Source organism: Staurois parvus, unplaced genomic scaffold, assembly GCF_062004578.1.
Source record: "Staurois parvus isolate SC_StPar_1 unplaced genomic scaffold, SC_StPar_1.0 ptg000154l, whole genome shotgun sequence".
Lineage (NCBI taxonomy): Eukaryota > Metazoa > Chordata > Amphibia > Anura > Ranidae > Staurois > Staurois parvus.
Genome location: NW_028317950.1, coordinates 3,412,619 through 3,430,194, shown reverse-complemented (window position 1 = coordinate 3,430,194; position 17,576 = coordinate 3,412,619). Strand labels below are relative to the sequence as shown.

Here is a 17,576-nt window from a genome sequence, read left to right as displayed (position 1 = left end):
TCCCGTCAGGGGCGGACTGACCATTTGGGAACTCGGGCACTGCCCGAGGGCCTGGGGTCAGTAGGGGGCCCCATGAGATGCCCCTGGTACCTTTCATAGGCTTTTTTGGGTGTGGTTTGAGTGTGGGCAAGGACACAGGGGCCCCATGATCCCCTATTGCCCAGGGGACCCAGGAGTTGTCAGTCCGCCCCTGGCTCCAATCACTTTCAAGGCAAAACTGTTCTACTCCCCTGCATTGTCTTCCTGTAATGACCTTCCACTGTGAAGTTCCTCCTGCAATCTCCTAAACTGCTTGAGGAATCTGCCCACTAAAGTCATAGGTAGCCACAAATAACATCACTAATGGAAAGAAGAAGCCAACATAGCTTCAAAATTTGTTTTATAGACGTATATGGATATATACCTTCAGGAAACAGGGGCTCCAATCACTGCGATGACCTTCCACTGTGAACTTCCTCCCTCAATCACTTAAATTACTTGGGGAATCTATCCATTGGATAAATATTCTCAGAAAACAAGAGCACCAATCACTTTTAAGTTAAAGACGTTCTACTGTACCCACGTTGCCCTGCTGTGATGACCTTCCACAGTGAAGCTCCCCCTAAATCACCTGGGGAATCCCCCCGCTGAAATTATAGGTGGTTACAGATTACATTACTAATTGGAGGAAATAGCTATGGTAGTTTCACAATGACTTTTATAGACTTTGAAACTCTTGTTTTCTGAGAGTATATATCAAAATTGGTCTACTTTTCTGCACTGCCTTGTTGTGATGACCTTACACTGAGTAGTTCCTCCTGCAATCTCCTAAATCACAGATAACATCAATAATGGGAGGAAATAGCCAGGGTAGCTTGACAATTGTTCCTTTAGACGTTGCATGGATAAATACCTTCAGAAAACAAGAATGCCAATCACTTTCAATGTAAAGCTGTTCTGCTTTCCTGCATTGCCTTGCTGTGATGACCCCTACTGAAGTCATAGGTGGCCACAGATAACATCACTAATGGGAGGAAATAGCCAATGTAGCTTGACAACTGTTCCTTTAGACTTTGCATGGATAAATACTTTCAGAAAACAAGAATGCCAATCACTTTCAAGGTAAAGCTGTCCTGCTTTCCTGCATTGTCTTGCTGTGATGACCTTCCACTGTGAAGTTCCTCCTGAACTCTCCTAAATCACCTGGGGAATCTCCCCACTGAAATCATAGGTGGCTACAGGTATTGTCACCATTGGGAGGAAATAGCCAAGTTAGCTTCACAATAACTTCTATAGACTTTTTATGGATATATAACTTCAGAAAAGAAGAGCGCAAATTACAATCAAAGTAAAACTGTTCTACTATGCTGCATTACCTTGCTGTGATGACCTTCCACTGTGAAGTTCCGCCTGAACTCTCCTAAATTACCTGGGGAATCTCCCCACTGAAATCATAGGTAGCTACAGGTATTGTCACCATTGGGAAGAAATAGCCAAGGTAGCTTCACAATAACTTCTATAGACTTTGTATGGATATATAACTTCAGAAAAGAAGAGCGCATATTACAATCAAGGTAAAACTGTTCTACTATGCTGCATTGCCTAGCTGTGATGACCTTTCTCTGCAAAGTTCCTCTTGCAATATCCTAAATTGCTTGGAAAATCTCACTGAAGTTATTGGTGGCCATAGATAATGTCACCAATGAGAGGAAATAGCCATGGTAGCCTCACAATGGCTCTAATAGACTTTGCCTGGATATATTGTATACCATCGGGAAACTAGAGTTCCAATCACTTTCAAGCCAAAACTAATTTAAGATTTGTTTGTTTTAAATTCTAGCCCACTTTCAGCACTCTGGCCTACTGGAACCTTTTCAATGCTGATGCTGTATTTCAGGTTCCACCAGTCTGAAAAATCCCCTCTCTTATTGTGAGGGTTGTGGTGGTTTCCTCTAGGTGTTCACATTTTTTCCTCCTCAACTTGGTAAAGTAACCCCCCCCCTCCTCAAAAATGTAATCTATTGCAGCTTATCAGTTATTAGATGTGGTGACTGCATTAGTTTTCTTTTTCTCAGACTTTTTTTCCTTTATTTTTGCTTGGTGATTCTGCCAGTAACACATCTCCTGCTCTAAGGTGAGAAGACTGGCTCACTGCTGTACTGTATCTGTGTAGGAGCAGCGTTTTCACACTAGGATAGGAAATGTATTAAGACTCTAGTACAGCTCTCTCTCTCTCCCAATTTCCATTACATAGAGAGGAGGTTTTTTTGTAGTTCACAGAAGTTAGCTAAGAAAGCTGGCAATACTGTTTCTGATTTCTAACAGAGTTACAACTTTAGTTACAAGGAAACTGACAGGATTATCAGTTATGTTCCTGTGCGAGCAGAAAATATTATTAGCCTGAAAATGGAAAACGAATGCAGCCACCACATCTAAGGACTGGTAAGCTGCAATATATTAAATTTTTTGTTCTTGAGTTTATATATACAGTATTTTAAATGAATTCTAACTGAATGGTCCTAGACTATAGGGGTTATTTATTAAAACTGGAGAGTGCAAAATCTGGTGCAGCTCTACACAGAAATCAATCAGCTTCTAGGTTTTAAGGTCAAAGCCTAATTGAAAAAGCTGAAGTTAGACACTGATTGGCAGCACCAGATTTTGAGTGCTCTAGTTTTAGTAAATCTAGTCCTATGTATGACTGTGGCAGGAACAGTTTATATAAATACATATGGCAGCACAGTGGCTAAATGGTTAGCACTTCTGCCTGGCAGTACTAGGGTCGTGGGTTTGAATCCCAACCACGGCACCACCTGCCTTAAGTTTGCATGTTCTCTCTGTGTCTGCGTGGGTTTCCTCCCACACTCCAAAGACATGCTGGTAGGTTAATTGGCTCCTGTCTAAATTGTCCCTAGTATGTGTATGTATGAATGTGAGTTAGGGACCTTAGATTGTACTCGCCTTGAGGGTTAGGGACTGATGTGAATGTACAATATATATGTAAAGCGGTGCGTAAATTGATGGTGCTGTATAAGTACCTGAAATAAATAATATAAAAATAAATATATATACACTCTTAGATTGTAAGCTTCAAGGAGCAGGGCCCTCCTAACCCTCTTGTATTGTTGCTGTATTGTCTCCCTTTATATTGTAAAGCGCTGAGCAAACTGTTGGCTCTATATAAATCCTGTATAATAATAATAAGACACTCACCGAACACTTTATTAGGTACACCTATTCAACTGCTTGGTAACACAAATTGCTAATCAGCCAATCACATGGCAGCAGCTCAATGCATTTAAGCATCTAGACGTGGTGAAGACAACTGGATGACGTTGAAACCAAGCATTGGAATGGGGAAGAAAAGAGATTTAAGTGACTTTGAACATGGCATGGTTGGCATGGTTGCTGATCTGAGTATTACAAAAACTGTTGATCTACTGGGATTTTCACGCACAACCATCTCTAGGGTTTACAGAGAATGGTCCGAAAAGAAAAAATATCTAGCGGCAGTTGTGTGGACAAAAATGCCTTGTTTATGTCAGAGGAGAATGAGCAGACTGGTTGCTGCGACCAAGGGCGGACTGACAAATCATGGGGCCCCTGGGCAATAGGGGATCATGGGGCCCCTGTGTCCTTGCCCAAACTCAAAAAATCCTATGAAAAAGGTACCAGGGGCATCTCATGGGACCCCCTACTGACCCTGGGCCCTCGGGCAGTGCCCGAGTTTTCCAATGCTCAGTCCACCCCTGGCTGCGACATCTAGATGGTAGGGTTAGATTTGGCTAAAACAACATGAAAGCATGGATCAGGGGCAGACTGACAACTCATGGGGATAGGGGATCATGGGGTCCCTGTGTCCTTGCCCACACTCAAACCACACACAAACAAGCCTATGAAAGGTACCAGGGGCCTCTCATGGGGCCCCTTACTGACCCCAGGCCCTTGGGCAGTGCCCGAGTTTCCGAATGGTCAGTCCGCCCCTGGCATGGATCCATCCTGCCTTGTATCAATGGTTCAGGCTGGTGGTGGTGTAATGGTGTGGGCAGGGGCGGACTGACCATTTGGAAACTCGGGCAGTGCCCGAGGGCCCAGGGTCAGTAGGGGGCCCCATGAGATGCCCCTGGTACCTTTTTCATAGGCTTTTTTGAGTTTGGGCAAGGACACAGGGGCCCCATGATCCCCTATTGCCCAGGGGCCCCATGGGTGTGGGGGAGATTTTCTTGACAGTAGCAACGTGTGCCAATAAAGTGGCCAGTGAGTGTGTGTATGTATATGTGTGTGTATATATATGTTTGTGTGTGTATATATATATAATATATATATATATATATATACACACTCACCGGCCACTTTATTAGGTACACCTTGCTGTATATATATATATTGTATAGAGTACAGGCACACCTACTCACATTAACATGGTGCAAACAACTATTCAACTAGGTATTCCTCTAACAGCTCCCTGTATAAAAAGCAGTCTAACATTGCAGAACCTTGTGTTTTTAAAGCACACCAGTGTTTAAAACCTGTTTGCATGTTGCAATTTTGGACTAATTTACTAATACAAGTATATATTATTTTTTTTTGGAGATATGCAGGTGCTATGGTATTGTACCTTTTAAGGCCGCATGCACACAGGGTGTTTTTCCAGCCACTTTTAGGGGTGTCAGGAATTTTTTTTTTATGAGAAGATAAGCAAATGAATGCTGAAACTACTGCGCTGGACGATGAGCTCCACAATGTCAGTAAACCCACATGGAGTACTTTTTGGGAATTCAAGCCTTGCTGCCCTCAACGGACCAGGGAAATCCAAAGGAGCTGTGTGCAAAGAAACAAACCGAGGGCGCACGGGCCAAGTGCATTACCTTCTAAAAATTAGATTTATTGAATAAAAAGTAGTATACTCACAAAAGGATAAAATCAAAGGCACATCACAAAAAAGACAGCATGGTCCAATCTCCCTAGGTGGTTGCTGTTGGGGGACTGTAGGCCTCCAAACTGACGCGTTTCGAGGCAGAACCTCTTCCTTTTTTTTTATTGCTTCCAAACGGCCCTCCATGTTATCCTAGGTGTCCATGCACACGTAGACTTTTGGAAGCTTTTAGTAGCAGTAGTATTTACCAGCAGGAAAAAACTCATGGTCAATGCGTCCAGGAGCAACAGCGTTTTGGCAGAAAAAATGCTTGATGTGTGTGTACGTGCCTAAACTCGTGTTAATGCTAGGCGCATTTAGCGCTTGAGCGTTATTTCATTTCAACGAAGTGAATTAATGCACAAGCACTTGATGCTTGTAAACGCGCCTAAACGCTTGCAAAACCATTGGACACTTTGACAAACGTCAGGCATTTTTTATGCCAAAACACTGCTGCCACGAGAAGTAGCTTTTTTAAAATGTCCTGCGTTCATGAGGCCTAATATTGAAAAGCCATTGCATGCACTTTGCAAGATCCCTGTGTGCATACACCTATATGTATCATTATTATTATTATTATTATTATTTTTATAATTAAATACTACTGCATAAACTTTACACATTTCCTGTGTACATGTTATTATTTTTTAAATAGTACTACATAGATAGGTACAGGTGGCACCTTTAATATTTAAACACTACTGCATGCACCTATATTTGCACACCTATATTTATTTTTAATTGTGTACACACACAAAGGAAAAAATATATATATACATAAACACAGTATACAGTATACACATTCATGGGCACTTTGACATGTTTTACTATATAAAAAAAAATATTATTATTATTATTATTATTATTAAATTAATATTATTATTAATAATAATACTTTTTTTTTTTAAATGACTGCATGCATGTTACACTATCTGCCTGCATGCATTTACGTATATTTAATATTAACTATTTTTTAACAGTACAATATACACAAGTACTATGTGATCTTTTATTAATTAAAAACTACTGCTTGAACAATATCTTTATGATCCCGTTAAAGCTCCCCCAACACATACACGCTATTAGATGTTCTTCTTTCTAGCTAGCCTAATTTATTTGACATTTCCTGGTTATTTACTATTATATAACATAAGAATGAAGCTATGTTATTCACCACCCCTCCATTCTCCCACTGCACAAATGACACTTCACTTGACTAAAGAGGACAAGTTAAGGACAGATGCACATCATTATCTATCTATCTATCTATCTATCTATCTATCTATCTATCTATCTATCTATCTATCGTATAGAGCTGTCAAGAGCATTATCATATTTATGTAATCTGAAATGAATGTATAGATTGAAGTGGATATGTCAACTCAACATAGAGAACTTTTCAATATCTTTAGTGTCTCTGATCACGTGTTATGTGCCAATGTCCATTTTATGTCCCCCATCCCACCTTAGTTCCATCACCTCTGCATGGAGGTCAGCTGTTAATAGTCACCACGCCCATATTCTAAAGCCATATGGATCAAAGTCCAGCAAATCCACTTTACTCCCCAATGCTCAAATCTTTTATTCCAGCGTTGGGTAGTTACTGGAAAAGAAGAAGAGTCTGTCAGATGATACCTCTGAAGGTGAGATGACTATGCCTGTGTTTCCAGGTCTGCCCACCTGCTGCAGCCATTACCGGAGAGTCTCTCTGAATGTGATGGATTTTCCAGTTAAGTTACAACATAGTAAATGCAGCAAGATGAGCGAGACCGCCTACAGCACTAGGAATGAGCAGAAGAATGAGATACCCTGGTGGGAGATCTCAGATCCTGAGTCCCCCAAGGTTATGAGAAGCATCCTTCAGATGTTACCTCTAAAGATGAGATGACTATGCTTGTGTTTCCAGGTCTGCCCACCTACTGCGACCATTATCAAGGAGTGCCTGTGAATGTGATGGATTTTTCAGTTGGGTTCCAACACAGTGATTTTAGCAAGATGAGCGAGACCTTCTACAGCAGTAGGAATGAGTAGCAGAATGAGATACCCTGGTGGGAGATTTCAGCCCTGGAGTCCCCCAAAGATATGAATAGCATCCGTCAGATGATACCTCTGAAAGTGAGATGACTAATCCTGTGTTTCCAGATCTGCCCATTCTAGTCCCTCTGAATATAATGGATTTTTCAGTTAAGTTCCAACACAGTGATTGCAGCAAGGTGAGCGAGACCTCCTACAGCACTAGGAATGTGTAGAAGAATGAGATACTCCAGTGATAGATCTCAGCCCTGGAGTCCCCCAATGATACAAGAAGCTATCAAGTGGTGCCACCTAGAAGAACCCCCCCATACCTGAAATATCACTGACCCCTTAGTTATTCCAGAAGGTCATTTCGGGGCAGACAGATGAAACACTTTTGCTGTAAGGCCCTGTTTACGAGAGCAGCCGCAGATTCCATCTGCCTGTAGAATGCAGATATCCCCAACACCCCCTGAGCCTATGACACAGCGCCTTGGACCTATGAGAGCAGAACGGTGCGGAGGAGAATTTAAAGTCAAAGGAATCAGACGGCAGTTTCGGTGACTGCTTGACATTCCCAAAACCCCTACTCGTCCCCGGAGGGGAAGACGGGAGAACATCACACCTTGTCCAATAATGGGAAGGAGGGGGGGACCCAGATTGGTGCAACAAGACCTCTGTTCCTCCTTCCCCTCCATTGCTCCCCTTCCAACCATCATCCTAATTAAGTGCTGCTCAGATACCCCTCTGTCACTCTCTGCCATCCGTCCAATCAGAATTAGGAACTGGCTGCTTTCGGTGTTAGAGCAGGATCCCTCCCCCTACCCTGCAGTTGAATAAAAGGAAAAAAAAAACACACACACACACGACATAGCAATGCAGCAATAGATCAAATGTGGTCCAAGAGCAAGGAGTACTAACCTGAACATCAGTCCTAGTCCTAGCATCCCCCCTAAGGTAATTGAACGTTAAGCTGCATCCCTTCTATAGCATCAGCATCAGCCACTTGTCCGTGCACTCCATCTTGGGTATCCCTTCTGATCTCAGCTGCTTCTGTTTCATCTGCAGAGTCAACCTGCCAGAGTGATAGCATCTCCCCCAGACCCTGCATTGGGATGGGTGGTTGGGTGACCTCCTCTCCATCCTTCACTGGAGTAAAGAGAGGAGAATGCGGGCAACACATTTAGCCTGGGAAGGGTTACCCAAGGCTCTTTCCCTTGGCTAAACCCTAAACCATACTTGACAAATACATGTCACCCGGCAATGGCATTGTTAGCAAAAGAGCTTTGATGCAAGACGGCAAGTTCGCCCCATTGCAGATGAAGTGTTTCATGTTAACGCAAGCCCTCCCTCCCCCTCCTTCTTCTCTCCCTCTCTTGCTCTGGTTTTAGAGCCTGAAAATACAAGGATGATCATCCTAGACAGGTATGCTCCACTCCGATCCACAGATACACGCACGGCATCCCCAATCCTTGCAAAGGGATCACCGGTCTGCATCTCCGTCATATGAAGCCGAACAATCCACAGCTATAGAAAATGAAATACAATCTGTTGCAAGCTGCAGTAGCCTAGCCGACATCATTGCATCTCCCCCGTTGCATGTAGAGGGAGCATGAAAAAAAAATATTAATATACATAATGATCTCTTACCAGGCCATGATAGGAGGAGGAGGGAGGGAAGACAGGAATCCAGGGTAGGCTCTTCTTGTTGTTCTGGTTGTCTGAATCAAAGGAAGAAAATGATAAAGCTGGGAAATGATGTAAAACTGGTTCCAGCAGCTGATACTGGAGAACTACATGCCTCATGGATGGAGCCCAGAACTCTGTGCTGTAGACCATCTGCAGACTTCAGCATCCCAGGAGTGCGGAAAGCGGCAGGGTCCAGGGGGGAGGACCACAGAGGACCATTAAGGACGAATCCCAAACCCCCACCGCAATTCAGCCCTCCTGTCCCTTCCCGAGAAGACACAGGATTCGCATTAAACGGAGCATCGGCGGTGAAGTCATTGACTATTCATAAGCCAGGAAGAAAAAAGTCCTTTTTTTTTTCAACCTCCCCCCATTGCTTGCGAATGGCACAGTCCAAGCCCACTTCATCAGTGATGGCACAGCGTTATCATTGATTCTACCTGCAATAGCTTTTCTGCGCTCCGCAAAGCTCACGCTGGTAGCATTAGCAAGAACACTCGGCTTTCAAGAAGCAGCCCCCCCCCCCCCCCCCCACCTTTCCTTGTTTAATCCTCTTCTAAAGTACCCTTTAATAAAAAAAGGCAGAAAATATAGAAACTAAAAATAAAGACGTTTACATAGTTTTTTTTTGGCATTTGAAAGAGTAAAAAAAAAGAAGAAAAGGGGGGGGGGTCGGGTTATTGTGAATAGAGATTTAGCTGAAGGAAGGTGAAACAGAAGGACAAGTTAACCCCTCCCTCGGCAGGGACCGGGAGTGTTAAAGGACCCCAACGTCTTGCAATTCAGCTGGAAGGACAAGAGAGGAAAAGATCCAAGGCTTCAGAGTCTGTGTCATTCACGGGAAGCCCAAGACTTGAAGTCTAGGCACAATGGATCCTTTTGGCAGGTCGTTGACATTGTAACATTTGTGCTTAAAAAAAAAAATGACGCTTTAAATTGCAATACAAAAAAAAAAAATTACAAAATTAAAAACGAGCATTGCTTTCCTCCTCCGCCAATCAAATCAGTCCTTTGCACCTATTGATTGCACATCCATCATTGGAATGTGTATGCCCTCACTAGGCAGATAATGATGTGTGCCAAAGTGTATCAGCACAACCTGCAGCAATGTCCTTGATGGTGTCCTTCATAAAAAAAAAAATCAGCTGTACTCTACATGGACTAGAAATTTCATTCATAAACAGAAGGGATGGATTGGAGCTGACACAAGTACTAGTGACTTCTCAGAACAGGCCATGCTGTGATCAGGACACCCCAACACGTATGTGGTGCAGTGTCAACGTAGCTCATTTGCCTAACAATTGGTTCCATGGAGCAGATGGCAGGGCACTGGAGGGGTTGCTGCACACATAGGGACACCCCAGCTATGCAAATTGTCCCACAGTGCTACCTTTGTATGTTCACGTTCAGTTCACATATGTGATTTCATTTTTATTATACATATGCTATTATGGAAAAAAAAAGGGGGGGGGTGTCAACTCTGTGAACATTTGATAATTATTAGTAACATGTTCCCATGGTAATAGGGAATACGGGGATGGAGTTATAGCTGCAGGCCCTTTAAATGAAAAGGTCCACCAGCTAAAGAGCTATTAACATAGGTGAGTGTACATGTGTGTATATATATATATATATATATATATATAGTATAGATAGAAGAAGGAATGGAGAAAGGGAAAGAGGTAATCAGTAAAAGAGGAGGATGAGACAGAGAGTGAGGGAAGAGAGGGAAAGGAGAGGAGGGGAAGGATAGAGTAAGAGAGGGAAATGAGAGAGTAAAAGAGAGAAGTAGAGGAGAGAGAAAGATGGGGAGAGAGAAAGAGAGAAGAGAACACAGAGAGAGAAAAAGTAGAGGTAGAGAGAGGAGAGGGAGGAAGAGGGGAGAGATAGAGTAAGAGGAGAGAGGAAAGGAGAGAGAAGAGGAGCAATAGAGGGAGAAGAGAGGAGGGGAGAGAAAGAGAAAGACGGGAGAAAGAAGAGGTGAAAAAGAGAAGAAGAGGAGAAAGGGATTGAAGGGCAAAATGAGGAGAGGAGCACAGGAAGAGGGAAGGGGAAAGGAGGAAAGAGGGAAGGGGAAAGAGAAGAAGAGGAGGAGAGAAAAAGAGAGAGAAGGAGGGGTGAGAAAGAGAGAGATGGGGGATAGAGAGAGAGAAGAGAGGGGAGAGAAAGAGAGAGATGGGGGGGGCAAAGAAAGGGAGAGGATACAGAGAGAGGAGAGAGAGGAAGAAAGAAGAGAAGGGGGAGAGACAGAGATGGAGTAAGAAGAGGAGGAGAGAGGAGAAAGAGAGGGAAAAAGAGAAGAGGGGAGAGAAGGAAAGAGAAGAGAGGAAGGGTGTGAGAGAGAGAGTCAGGGAAGAAAGGTGGGGGGAGAAGAGGAGGAGAGACAGATCTAAAGGAAGAGTGAGGAGAGGAGCAGAGGAAGAGAGAGGGGAAAGGAGGAGAGAGGGGAGGGGAAAGGAAAGGGAGAGAGGGGACAGAAAGAGAGCGATGGGGGGGGGGGGGGGGGGCAGAGAAAGGGAGGAGAAGAGAACAGGGAGAGAGAGGCAGGAGAGGGGGAGGGAGAGAGAGTAAGAGACAGAAAAGGAGAAGAGAAAGGCAGAATGAGGAGAGAAGCAGAGGGAAGGGGAAAGGGTGAGAGAGAGAGAGGGGGGAGGGGGATAGTATGTGTGGGTAAGGGCTGCACATTATATACTTCCTTAAAAGTATTACTAAATCCAAAACCTTTATTTAGTTTTGGATAGAGTGGAGAGGGATTAGACCCCCTGTCGGGTTTTTATTGCTACCTGTGTCCCTGTTAGGGAGATTCGCCCTTTCTATTTGTCCTGGTGACTATTGTCACCAACAGTGAGAGTTAAAGAAAAAAATCCCATATTTTGAGTTGTCACCAGAACAGGAATAGAGGGGATATCTTCCAATGGGGACACTAGTTCTGGTGAAAACCAGGGATTCCCTCACTTTGGAGGGATTTCCTCTCACTTCCTGTTTTGAATATGGGATAGGAAATGAAGAGAAATTTCCCCAATGGCACCCAGTTGACAAGAAAAAAACCAAAACGGGTTATTACCCCCCTTACTCTTTGCAAAATGAAAAAAATAATAGTTTTGGCCTTTATTCTACTCTAAGATAATATTATATAGTATTAAGTATGTGGTTAGTTATAGGATATCTGTAAATAAGTACCTGGATGTAGTTGTATTTGGGTACACAGGCTGTCAGTCTATAGCAGTGGTCTCCAAACTGGCCCGGGGGCTAAATGTGGCCCTTTGATTGCTTTTATATGATCCTTGGGGCACTATTCCTCCCACAGACACCAATAATGGGGCACTATTCCTCCCACTGACACCAATGATGAGGCACTGTTCCTTCCATTGACAACAATGATCGGGCACTATTCCTTCCACTGACAACCATGATGTGGCACTATTCCTCCCACTGACACCAATGATGAGGCACTGTTCCTTCCATTGACAACAATGATCGGGCACTATTCCTTCCACTGACAACCATGATGTGGCACTATTCCTTCCACTGACCCCAATGATGAGGCACTATTCCTTCCACTGACACCAATGATGGGGCACTGTTCCTCCCACTGACTCCAATTATGAGGCACTATTCCTTCCACTGACACCAATGATGGGGCACTATTCCTCCCCCATGACACCAATGATGGGTACTGTTCCTCCCACTGATACCAATGATGGGGCACTATTCCTTCCACTGACACCAATGATGGGGCACTGTTCCTCCCACTGACACCAATGATGGGGCACTATTCCTCCCACTGACACCAATGATGGGGCACTAGTCCTCCCACTGACACCAATGATGGGGCACTATTCCTCCCACTGACACCAATGATGAGGCACTGTTCCTCCCACTGACACCAATTATGAGGCACTATTCCTCCCACTGACACCAATGATGGGGCACTATTCCTCGCACTAACACCAACAAAGGGGCACTAGTTTTGCCATTGACACCAATGATGGGGCATTATTCCTTCCACTGACATCAGGACATTTTCAACTCCAACTGGCCACAGTCTGGTCCCCCTAAAGTCTGAAGGACAGTAAACTGCCCCTTTGTTTGAAAAGTTTGGGGACCCCTGACCTATAGTGTATTATTAATGATGGTGCAGTACAGAATAATTTGTTTATAGTGAAACTTGTAGTAACTCTGCAAGTCTTGTTGGGTCACATTACACAGCAACAGTATCATTTAAAAAGAAAAACAACTTAATCTTTTGTCATGAAAATAGTCAATTTTCTCCAGTCAGGTGACTTTGCCTAGGCTGAGATGATGCCATCAGTCTGCTGCAGGTAGGAGGAAGCATTACACCAGTCTCCTTTCTCCCAGTGATCAGACTGCAACATTGTAACTTTGTAGAGAGCCACAGGATAAGAACGAATGCAGCAGGGGCTGATCTGTGTCAAGCATTTACAAACATTTTTTATGATTGTGCCATTCCTTAGCCAAAAAATAGCTGCACCCAAAATGCACAAAAAATACCAATTTCATACACTTATAAAATATAAAGGCAATTGCATGCAATGAAAAATGCCCAATACATTGCTTCATTATAAAAGAAAGTCCTTGCAATAGATCCCGGTGATTGGCATGTGCTGTAGCAAAATACAGCACAGCCAGGGTGGCGCACGTCCCCTCCCCGGAAGAGCTGGATCACGTACATGCGTGGCCACTCTGCTCTTTGCTGCAGTATATCTGTGGTAGGTGGACATCAACAGGTTATTATATTAAATGATGTATTATTATTATTATATAATATTGTTATTATTCTATTTTTTTGTATATAGTTGTATCCATTGCAAGGATTTTCCTTTTTAATACAGATTGATGAATTGGGACCAGGGGCGGACTGACCATTTGGAAACTCGAGCATTGCCCGAGGGCCTGGGGTCAGTAGGGGCCCCATGAGATGCCCCTGGTACCTTTTTCAAAGGCTTTTTTGAGTTTGGACAAGGACACAGGGACCCCATGATCCCCTATTGCCCGGGGGCCCCATGAGTTGTCAGTCTTATCAACCTTATTTTTGTTTGTGTGTGCAATCGTCTTAATATTTTAAAAGTGTATGATATTAGTATTTTTTTTGTGTCTTTTGTTTTGCATCCTTCCAGTTAAGGGTGGTAGCATGCAATCCTTTTCAGTTGGAACGGACTGCTATTGACATTTTAACCAAAGCCGTGGGAACTCCAGATTGTATAATATACTGTATTATTATATTATATATGATTATGATTCATATTATTATTTCATTATTGAGATATAAATATATATATATATAATCACTAATGAAATAATAATATATATGTAATAAATATATATATATCTGAATGGTCTAGGGTTGTCAGTGGTGTACCCCAAGGTTCAGTGTTGGGACCCTTACTTTTTAATATATTTATAAACAATATAGGGCCTGAGATTCTAAATCCCATTTCAGTCTTTGCAGATGACACCAAGCTGTGCAGTGGAATAACGTCCTTACAGGATGTCTCCAATTTACAAGCCGACCTCAATGCACGGTTTAATTGGGCAACTATGTGGCTAATGAGGTTTAATGTTGATAAATGTAAGGTTCTGCACTTGGGGGCTAAGAATATGCATGCATCATACATACTAGGGGGGGGTACAACTGGGGGAATCAATGGTGGAGAAGGATCTGGGGGTTCTTGTAGATCACAAGCTTAATAATGGCATGCAATTCCAAGCTGCGGGTTCTAAAGCGAGCAAAATCCTCTCTTGTATTAAAAGGTATAGACTCCAGAGAGAGAGATATCATATTACCCCGGTACAAATCATTAGTAACACCTCATCTGGAATATGCAGTTCAGTTTTGGGCACCAATTGCTAGATTGTAATCTCAAAAGAGCAGGGCCCTTGAACCCCTCGTGTATCACATTGTATTGTTTTCGTACTGTCGCATGTTTTGTCTCCCTTTGTAATCTACAGCGCTGAGCGAACTGTTGGCGCTTTATAAATACTGTATAATAATAATATTCACAAAAAGAACATTGGGGAACTGGAGAAAGTACAGAGAAGGGCAACTGAACTGATAAGAGGCATGGAGGAGCTCAGCTATGAGGAAAGATTAGAGGAACTGAAATTATTCTCTCGAGAAGAGGAGATTAAGGGGGATATGATCTCCATGTATAATACATAAGGGGGGATATGATCACCATGTATAATACATAAGGAGGGATATGATCTCCATGTATAATACATAAGGGGGGATATGATCTCCATGTATAATACATAAGGGGGGGATATGATCACCATGTATAATACATTATTATTATTATTATTATACAGTATTTATAAAGCGCCAATAGTTCGCTCAGCGCTGTACATTACAATGGGGGGACAGAACATGTGACAGAACAATACCAATACAATGCAAAACATGAGGGGATTGAGGGCCCTGCTCTTTCGAGCTTACAATCTACATAAGGGGGGATATGATCTCCATGTATAATACATAAGGGGGGATATGAACTCCATGTATAATACATAAGGGGGATATGATCTCCATGTATAATACATAAGGGGGGATATGATCTCCATGTATAATACATAAGGGGGGATATGATCTCCATGTATAATACATAAGGGGGATATGATCTCCATGTATAATACATAAGGGGGGATATGATCTCCATGTGTAATACATAAGGGGGGATATGATCTCCATGTATAATACATAAGGGGGGATATGATCTCCATGTATAATACATAAGGGGGATATGATCACCATGTGTAATACATAAGGGGGGATATGATCTCCATGTATAATACATAAGGGGGGATATGATCTCCATGTGTAATACATAAGGGGGGATATGATCTCCATGTGTAATACATAAGGGGGATATGATCTCCATGTATAATACATAAGGGGGGATATGATCTCCATGTATAATACATAAGGGGGGATATGATCTCCATGTGTAATACATAAGGGGGATATGATCACCATGTGTAATACATAAGGGGGGATATGATCTCCATGTATAATACTAGAGATGAGCGAATTATTCAAAAATTCGATTCGGCTGATTCGCCGAATTTGCGGAATAAATTTGATTCGATGCGAATTTATTCGCTGCGAATTTAACTTATAAAAAGGGTGTTTCTAGGCTTCAGAGAGCCTTTATATTAGTGCAGAACACTGTACCTTTAATTTAAATGCCCTTGGAGTCTGCTGGGGAAGAGAAATAATACTGTCAGTCAGTATGACATGCAGATGAGTGCCGTCGATCTTAGAATCACCGCACACTTCACTCATTTGGGCAGTCACGGGGCCAAAACCAGAGTGTGGAGCCACAGTGTGGCGGTGGAGGCAGCAGCAATGGGAGGCCATACAGCACCCTATGACAAAATGGAACCCACCAGCAGTGTGAGGAGACCTGAAAGTGGCACATGGCAGAGTGTGGCGATGGAGACAGCAGCAATGGGAGGCCGTACAGGGACCCATGACACACTCTGGACCTGGCAGCAGCAAGAGGAGGCGGTACAGGGGCCCATGGCAGAGTGGCGAAGCGTAAGCAGCTTAAATTGAAGGCCATACAGAGGCCTATGTTAAAAAGTCCCCCCAGCAGCAGTGTGGGGAGACGACTATCAAGAGTCCAATGGCAGAGTGGCGGAGCAGAAGCAGCTTCAATTGAAGAAGAAGAGGATGAGGATGAAGAAGAAGAGGATGAAGAAGAAGAAGATGAGGATGAAGAAGAGGATGAGGATGAGGATGAAGAAGAAGAGGAAGAAGAAGAAGAAGAGGATGAGGAAGAAGAAGAGGATGAGGATGAAGAAGAAGAAGAGGATGAGGATGAAGAAGAAGATGAGGATGAAGAAGAAGAAGAAGAGGATGAGGAAGAAGAAGAAGAGGATGAGGATGAGGAAGAAGAAGAAGAAGAAGAAGAAGAAGAAGAGGATGAGGATGAAGAAGAAGAAGAAGAAGAGGATGAGGATGAAGAAGATGAGGATGAAGAAGAAGAAGAGGATAAGGATGAAGAAGAAGAAGAAGAAGAGGAGGATGAGGATGAGGAAGAAGAAGAAGAGGATGAGGATGATGATGAAGAAGAAGAAGATGAGGATGAAGAAGAAGAAGAAGAGGATGAGGATGACGAAGAAGAAGAAGAAGAGGATGAGGATTACGAAGAAGAAGAGGATGAGGAGGAAGAAGAAGAGGATGAGGATGATGAAGAAGAAGAAGAAGAAGAAGAGGAGGATGAAGAAGAAGAAGAGGATGAGGATGAAGAAGAGGATGAGGATGAAGAAGAAGAAGAAGAAGAGGATGATGGTGAGGAAGAAGAGGATGAGGATGAAGAAGAAGAAGAGGATGAGGATGATGAAGAAGAAGAAGAGGATGAGGAAGAAGAAGAAGAGGATGAAGAAGAAGAAGAAGAGGATGAGGATGAAGAAGAAGAGGATGAGGAAGAAGAAGAAGAAGAGGATGATGATGAAGAAGAAGAAGAAGAAGAAGAAGAAGAAGAGGATGAAGAAGAGGATGAGGATGAAGAAGAAGAAGAAGAAGAGGATGAGGATGAGGAAGAAGAAGAAGAAGAAAAAGAAGAAGAGGATGAGGATGAAGAAGAAGAAGAAGAAGAGGAGGATGAGGATGAAGAAGAAGAGGATGAGGAAGAAGAAGAAGAAGAGGATGAGGATGATGATGAAGAAGAAGAGGATGAGGATGAAGAAGAGGATGAGGATGAAGAAGAAGAAGAAGAAGAAGAAGAAGAAGAGGATGATGGTGAGGAAGAAGAAGAAGAGGATGAGGATGATGAAGAAGAAGAAGAAGAGGATGAGGATGAAGAAGAAGAAGAAGAGGATGAGGATGATGAAGAAGAAGAGGATGAGGATGAGGAAGAAGAGAATGAGGATGAAGAAGAGGATGAGGATGAAGAAGAAGAGGAAGAGGGTGAGGATGAAGAAGAAGAAGAAGAAGAAGAAGAAGAAGTAGGATGAA

General features: G+C 43.0%; 1 protein-coding gene across 5 annotated transcripts in view; it reads right to left on the bottom strand.

Moving 5' to 3' along the window:
• ATP2B3 (ATPase plasma membrane Ca2+ transporting 3) overlaps positions 1-8,867 on the bottom strand; it is a 380,238-nt gene extending 371,371 nt beyond the window's left edge. For 2 of the 5 annotated variants that reach the window (XM_089674936.1, XM_089674937.1), the window contains exon 1: positions 8,558-8,866. The gene's annotated coding sequence lies outside the window, so the exon portion shown is untranslated. Of the gene's footprint in view, positions 1-8,557 lie in introns of all 5 variants that reach the window. The other 3 variants (XM_089674934.1, XM_089674935.1, XM_089674938.1) reach the window with 2 other exon arrangements.
• Positions 8,868-17,576: the final 8,709 nt, after the last annotated feature.